Raw genomic sequence first — 8,325 nt, forward strand, 5'->3', positions numbered from 1 at the left:
CTTTGGATATCATTTACAATATCGTTTATGAAGATTAAAAATAGGAGGGGCCCAAGTATAGAGCCCTGGGGAACCCCGGCCTCTAGTAAAGCCCAATTAGAGACGGCGCCTGGAATGACTACTCGTTGGCGTCTACCATGAAGATAATTTTGAATCCAAGATAGCAGCTTACCGCGGATGCCATTGGCATGGAGTTTAAGTAATAGACCCTGGTGCCATACTTTGTCAAAGGCTTTGCTTATGTCAAAGAAGACAGCTTTGACATCTAATCCATTGTCAAGGGCTTTGCAAAACGTATCATATATATAAGTGAGTTGGTTGGTGGTTGAGTCCCCCGGCAGAAAACCGGACTGGAATGGGGTAAGAATTTTGTTACTTACAAGATGATTGTACACATGTTTAAAAATTATTTTTTCAAAGACTTTTTCCATCGTGTTAAGTAGAGAAATTGGTCGGTAGTTACTCACTTCTTTAGGATCACCTTTTTTAAGTACTGCAGTGACATTAGCTTCTTTCCAACAGCTTGGCATTATACATTTGTTAAGTGAGAAGTTAAAAAAATCACATAAAGGAGTGGATAATTCAGCTCGACATTCCTTTAAAATATGGTTACTTATGCCGTCAGGTCCTGATGCTTTGTCAACAGAAAGAGACTTAAGGATGTCATGGACATCAGAAGGTGAAATAATAAAAGTTTCTAAAGAGTTAGTAATTGGAGCATAAGTGAGCTCTGGTGTACCTACGTTATCAATGTTAATAATTGATTGACTTTGAAAGAATGTATTTAAAATGTTCGCCTTTTCAAAACAATCAGTCACGGTGGAGTTGTCCAATGGATTAATAATATGAGAGTTCATGTTATTATTAGGTTTATTGATAAAGGACTTAAGTATTTTCCACCAGTTCTTAGGTGTGTCATTATTTTCTTTAAGTTTATCGCTTAGGCTGTCGTAGTACTGATTTTTCGCTTGGCGAATAAAAGATATTGTCTGGTTTCTGATTGTTCGAAACTTGGACCAATGATAATTACTTTTTTTAGTTTTTGCAATACGGTAAGCCCGTTTGCGTTTTCTAATCATTCGAAGTATATGTGTATTTAGCCATGGAGCATTACGCGGTTTGATTTTTATAACCCTGTTTGGGATACAAAGTTTGGCATTACGAATAATAGTGCCGGTGATATTAGTACAATATGTGTCAGTATCCAAACTTGAGATTGTATTCCAATTAAGTGAAGAAAACGTTTCACGTAGCAAATCGTAGTTACCATCCTCATAGCTCCATATATGACGCTCGTATACGTTCGCATTTGGCTTTTTATATTTAAAAAGACCATATATAGGACAATGATAGCGTTGTTGTTGATCAAGAAAGGGATCACCAACACCTGACAATACCAAGCTGTTGGGGTTTGTTAATAGCAATAGGTCAAGAATTGACGAGGATCTTTCCGTAAAATGCGTAGGTTCATTGATAACTTGAACAAGATTGTATTCTAGGCACCAGGAGTCAAGCTTTCTTACTAGTATTGGTTGACTATTATTCATATTGAAGTCACCGGTTATAATGATGTCAGATATACCAGTTTCGATTGCCAAACCAATCGAGTCGTCAATTAAGTTGGTATATGATGCATCCGCGTTTGGTGGTCTATAAAATATTCCAAATAAAACACGCTTCATACTCAGCAAGTGGAGCTCAATCCAAATGCACTCTAACGTAATCGGTTCGAGGTCAACTCTGCGTTTATAATGGATACAATCTTTAACATAAAGCATAACCCCACCATGGCTATCATGTAATCGATCTTTGCGTTCGGGACATTGGTAAGAAGGGATAAGGAGTTCATCAGTTTCGATAGAGTTGTTAAGCCACGTCTCAGAAAAGGATAATATATCGAAATTTGAAAGTTCTGCTGTAAGAATTTCTATTTTGTTCCGTATACTCTGGACATTGTATTGCAAGAAGGAAAGGTTATTGGGCATTGCTAATAAGCAGTTTAGTGAATTGTACTCCGATATATTGGAATCAAGAGAGCTAATCGATACAGGGCCTGGGTTCTATTCGATATCCCCAGAAAGCAACATGATAGCATAAATCCATGTAAATAAGACGACTGTAATTAAGACGAAAATAGATCTAATTACGAACAGTGAGTTAGAAACGTAACGTTTACCAACTATGGCGCGTGTATATGGCCATCGGATACACCGGCAAAGTTGAGATTGGCCTTTGATGTTTCGTAGAGACGACTCTAGAGCAATTTCATTTGTATGTATAGACATAAGAACTAGCACATTTAACGATGCAAAGAACAATCCGACTGACGTGTATCTTGATAAAAAACTATAAGTATCCATCACTACACAATACAAACTGTGAGTGCTCTTTGTAACGAATTGCTACAATCCTATGGGCATCAACAAATCCTTCATCATGAAATAACACAGAACAGTAAACAATGCAAATAAAGATAACAAAGAAAAGGGTTATGGGTAGATAGATACAAGGAAATACAACAGAAAAATAAACAATGGAAGCAAAGAAAACAAAACAAAGCATTATGAGTAGATAGATAAATAGGTAGGGCATTATGCGAGAAAGTCGGTCATATGATACGATTCACATGTGCTGTATATGCTAACAAGATGTGATTGTGGAACACAATGTCCCACTATGTGACGTTTGACCTTGAAGGATGACCTTGACCTTGACCCTTCACCACTCAAAATGTGCAGCTCCATGAGATACACATGCATTTCAAATATACAATTGCTAGCTTTATAATTGCAGAATTGACATTACATGTGCAATTTTGACCCATATATTTGACCTTGAAGGATGACCTTGACCTTGACCTTTCACCACTCAAAATGAGCAGCTCCATGAGATACACATGCATGCCAAATATCAAGTTGCTATCTTCAATATTGCAAAAGTATTCATAAAATAAGCGATTAGGGCCACATATATTTGACCTCTGACCTTGAAAGATGACCTTGACCTTTCACCACTTAAAATGTGTTGCTCCATGAGATACACATGCATGTCGAATATCAAGCTGCTATCTTCAATATTGCAAAGATACTCATAAAATGAGCGATTTTGGCCATATATATTTGACCTCTGACCTTAAAGGATGACCTTGACCTTTCACCACTCAAAATGCATCATGTTTATATCAGGAAATATCGCAATGACAGTCATGCATGTTATTATAAGAGAGAATACATTTCTGAGTGACATAATTCGATAAGAACTTACACAAATCACACGAAAAGAAAGAAAACAGATGCAAATGATATAGTGAGATTGCTATAGACATGATTAATTTCGAGAAAATCTTAATTACAAATAAGCAGAAGAGAAAATGAATCGACAGTCTGTTTTGAAAAGGATTTACTCATCGCCGATGTATCATAAATGGTTCGTAAAACACGTTTTTAAGGTATAATTGTGTATACTGTTCATCATAGAAAAGGTGGAGCAGTTAATGGCTACTTGCTAGCTGCAACAGACGCATACGATCTGGATTTGGCGCGTAGCTCAGTGATCTGCTCGGGTTTGTCTATGAATACAGTTAATGTAAATTAACGTGGAAACATTCGAACCGGGAAAACACAAGTTTCCAACACGCTTACCTTAATGACATCGTTAATCCAATTTTTATTACATATTAAGTTGACAACTTTAATCCGATGTTTATAACAAAAACGTTAAAACGATATGCACTTCCACTTCTATCTTCCATGTCTTTATCGAAACTTAGTTTAAACTTCACTATTTTATTGTATTCCTATCGAAATATACATTTATGCATGATAAACACACACTCCAAAATACGTTTTTATCATACACATAGTTAACTGTTAAAAAACACCACGTCCGACATGTCCTTACAGAGTTTAGATAAAACTATTGTGTTTTGTCATAGAAATGACGTCACACGATGTACTACGTAATATATTTCGTTATATAAAATATTTCTATTTTCGCAGCGTGTAATGTGACGTCATTAAATGGGTCGAAGTAGTCCGGCTAGTATGGTAATACAGAACTGGAAACAGCGAGTAGCGTTATACAGGATTTTTATTTCAACGATTGATACAATCTGTATTTTGTAAATAATAATAATTTGTTTCAATAATTTTAATTAATTGATAATTTAAGGTAAATAACTTTTCATATAATTATACATAATAACCTCTTGGAAAATATACATTAAACGATGCATGTTTTGACACCCATTTTATTTGAAGTATGCAAAGCCGAAAAATATCAAGAGGGTCCGGTATATACGCTGTCTCATCATAAAATTAACACCCTGTCTGTGTTATAAACAAGAGCTGCAAACGTTAATTTATTAAGCTTCAATGATAATTAGCTTGATTGATTTGTTTCTAGAACAAAATATTTCAATTTATTCCATAAAAAATATAATAATTTTGTCAAAGGAAATTAAATGGCCGGTATCTAAACAAAAGCATAAGCGCCAAGACCGTAGCATCAGTTCGGTGCGTTAAGACCGCGCAATACTTACTTCCGTATTCATTCCTTACTTACTTTCGTTTATAAACCATTGTTTTTTCTTTTGTATACAGAATTCTATTTTCCTTAGCAAGATTTAATTTTTAAAACTGAACTCTAAATATAAACGCTACAATATAAATATAAAGTACAAACATGTCAACCTAGATTCTAAAACTCCAAACGTTCGGAGCGTTATGACCGCGCGCTACTTTCGTACAAATTCATTCTTTATTTACTTTCATTTTTAAACTTTTTTTTTGTCTATCGTATACAGAATTCTATTCTCCTAAGCAAGATGTAGTTTTAAAAACTGAACTCCAAATATAAACGCTACAAATCTGTATAAAGTACGACCATGTTTATCGTAAATATAGATTCTTAAACGGTATGATATTTGCAAAAGTTAAAGTTATAACTCGCCGGGCTGCCCCAATTAGAAGTAAAACTTCATATATATCTGAAAACTACGAAACGTAGGCTTTCTAATGATATATAATTTGTCAAAATCGGCTAAGAAATAAAAGAAAACTTGAAAAAATACATTAGTGGGTACATCAAAATGTATAATCTCGGCGCTTCGATGTACACTTATCGATAGCTACTGGTCACGTGACAAAGTTAAGACAAGGCTAAACACGCGGGGGTTAAACATTAAATGTTTATTTCTCGTGTTAACTCGCTTTGAATCCATTAATAACAACGGAAATATACTAAAAGCATTTTTTGAAAGAGGAATTAATAAGCAACACGATAACGTATCAACCAATAAAATCGGATGATTAGTTTTTGCATAAAATTGAATTTACTACAGTAAGGGTCAAATACTCGAATCAAATCCTGTCAATATAAGCTCCGTGTTAAAAAGCACCATAACTATGAAACACTACAGTCATTCATGCAGTTCCGGCTTTCATCCAGTTCCAGCATTTTTCTCAACTGTAAAGCTGGTGAGGATAGAGTACGTTCTAAAACATTATTTTTTTCTGTAGTGTCCTGTTAACTGTTTTTTTTCGTCAAACAAATGCATGTTTACAAACATTGGTTGAAATCTTGGTCCTCAAGCGCTTATAGTTCCATAAGGAGGTTTCAGAACGAGCGATATCCGTTCACGTTTTTTTGAAGGGTGAACAGTTGGAGGTAATTATTGTGTTGTTCTGTGGTGCAAAATACTGAAGGTTGGTGTTATTGAGTGAAATAATGTATATTTTATGTCTTACAGTCATCAATATGACTTTCCACTTTCATTTAAAGAAGAGAAACGTCATTTTGTAAAGATCACTAGGTAATCACTTCCGGTGCACTTAACTCGGGGACCGTATACACGTTACCGTAACTTCGACACGCGTATTTCATGCATGTTTTACATATATATTTTGCTGTGCACTGGCTATTTTTGGTCATTAAACTTTATTTACATGCGCAGCATATATTGTAATTAAATGTATTCATAATATTTCCCCCCTTTTTAAATGTTAATAAATTAACTGACCAAGGGAAGACAAACTGACAGTATTGTGAACTCCTTCCTTTGCATCCAAGCCTGATGTTATGTTCATTCAAATGAGTCATGGAGCTCAATAATATTCTACTTTTGATTATACCTGTACTGTAATATATGCTGTCTCAGAACATATTTGCAGATATATCCCAACTAAAAATTATTACTAAGATAAAATTAGAAAATGATTTCAAATAAATTGTCGAATTTTCATATTAATTAAATATTTGGTTAAACCCTTGGTATATCATTTATATTTGCAGATAAAACAGCCATCCATGGGAAAGCAGAGCGAAAGAAGATCACCTCAATGCAGTCCGGCTGTCAAGTCGCAAAATCTGTGAAGTGGGTCATTAAATTCTTACATCAATTTAATAATTATACAGTGGAAATGTGTTCACTTATTATGTGCATCTCATGAGGATACACATGCTTGTAATAATTATTCATTAAATTCCATTTCACTTGCTGTCTGCATCCTAGATGTGAACTTTATAGAACCAGAGCACAGTTACATACATATCTTAACTATTGATTTAAATGTATGTTATTATCATGCAATACTAAATGAACATACAAGATATATCAAGGGTAATAATTTGCCTTTAACAAAATTTAAAAAAAGCAATGTTATTAAAACATGAACTGTAATAAAACTAAATATAGTAATGTGGTTTTAGCTCACGTGATTACATTGTGCTACAATAGTTATTTTGAATAGCACAATAGGGTTTGAGTGTTATCATTTTAACCCAGATATGATGAATATGGTGGCTCTATTTGATTAGCATGGGTCAGTTAGTCTGTCTAGCGGTCTTGTGTATGTAGACACAAGTTCAATTTGATTTATCTCTGTTGTCTTTCAACAGAGTGACATGAAATGTTATACTAATATGCAATGCCATACTCTGCATTTGCCCGTCAGTTTTTTTTTATGAATTCACTTCAAACTGAACTGGTAGCCACTGTTGCTTCAGGTAGAAATTCAAAATGGCCAACATATATGACTAGTTAGAATTTTTCTGTGGCAAGGTACTGTATGGTGGTATTATTCACATCGCGTGATAGCTATCGTTTAGATTTTTATTAAAGCGTCATCTCTACATTTCTCTACATTTCAGAAATATGACACAGGAAGTATTTCCACAGGGAAAGGTCTTCCAGTTGGACAAGCTTTTTGATAAACATAACGGTAAAAGAAAATCTCCATCAGACAAGCTTCTAAGAACAGTTCTGCTTCTGTTTTCTTAGACGTCGTCTGTCTGGTGGAGAAGCTCTGGACAGAAGGAATGGTCCACAACCTGTATTTAGCAAAACAGAGGAGGAAATAATGACAACAATGCTTCAAGAATTTCTTATTATCCAGTGTGTGCGCATTAGCTAATTTATGATATTCGGTTAGCTCTTTTATGAAAATATTAAATCGCATTGTATCGAGCAATTAATGTCTCCTTTTGTCACAAGGCTTTTGGAAAGTCATCTACTACAGGATGCAAGTTGGTGTAAGGTTGTAAGGAGTTCAGTGTATTGCACCATTTTATTCTATGCCGAGGTAATGCTGTTGTGTGAATAAAATTTAAATTTTATTTTATACTATGATCTCTTTTGCACCATTAAGTCAAATGCAGAGGTATTGCTATTTTGAGCATAATATATACAGTTTATTTCATACAATGATCTCGTTTTGCTAATTCATATGCAGAGGTACTTGCTGTTTATAGCATATTATTTACACTTTATTTCATATTATGATCTCTCTTATATAAATATATATTTCAACCTTTCAATGCTGCATTTTAATATTTTAATTATTGTGTATATGGACTGGACTGTAACACTATAACTTTATTATGTTTTTTTTATTTGCACCCCACATTGTGTAATTATTATGACTGTATACCTTTGTCTCTTCTCTGTACACAAACTGTCAAAATGGACAGTCAAAATCGTCGTTGAGATGATTACACACATTTATAAATAGATATGAGAGTTGGAATTGATTGACTTGGATCGGAATTGGATACGTTGGGTGCGTTTTTTAAATGCGTAATTAACATACTAATACTTGCTTGATTTCGTTCAAACAGGACTCCAATTGTAAATAAAAGAATGATCATCCCACGAAAAAAATAGAAATATATGTTAGCCAATTGTTGCAATTTGCCGCGAAAATGCAAAAGGACGACCGGAACTGCATGAATGACTGTAGTATTTTTAATATTGCAATGTTCCACAGAAAAGATGCTGATGATAATTCTACACGATGATGCATTAATTTATTAGATATTTCTAAATTC

The sequence above is a fragment of the Dreissena polymorpha genome, chromosome 14 (assembly GCF_020536995.1).
Source record: "Dreissena polymorpha isolate Duluth1 chromosome 14, UMN_Dpol_1.0, whole genome shotgun sequence".
Classification (NCBI taxonomy): domain Eukaryota; kingdom Metazoa; phylum Mollusca; class Bivalvia; order Myida; family Dreissenidae; genus Dreissena; species Dreissena polymorpha.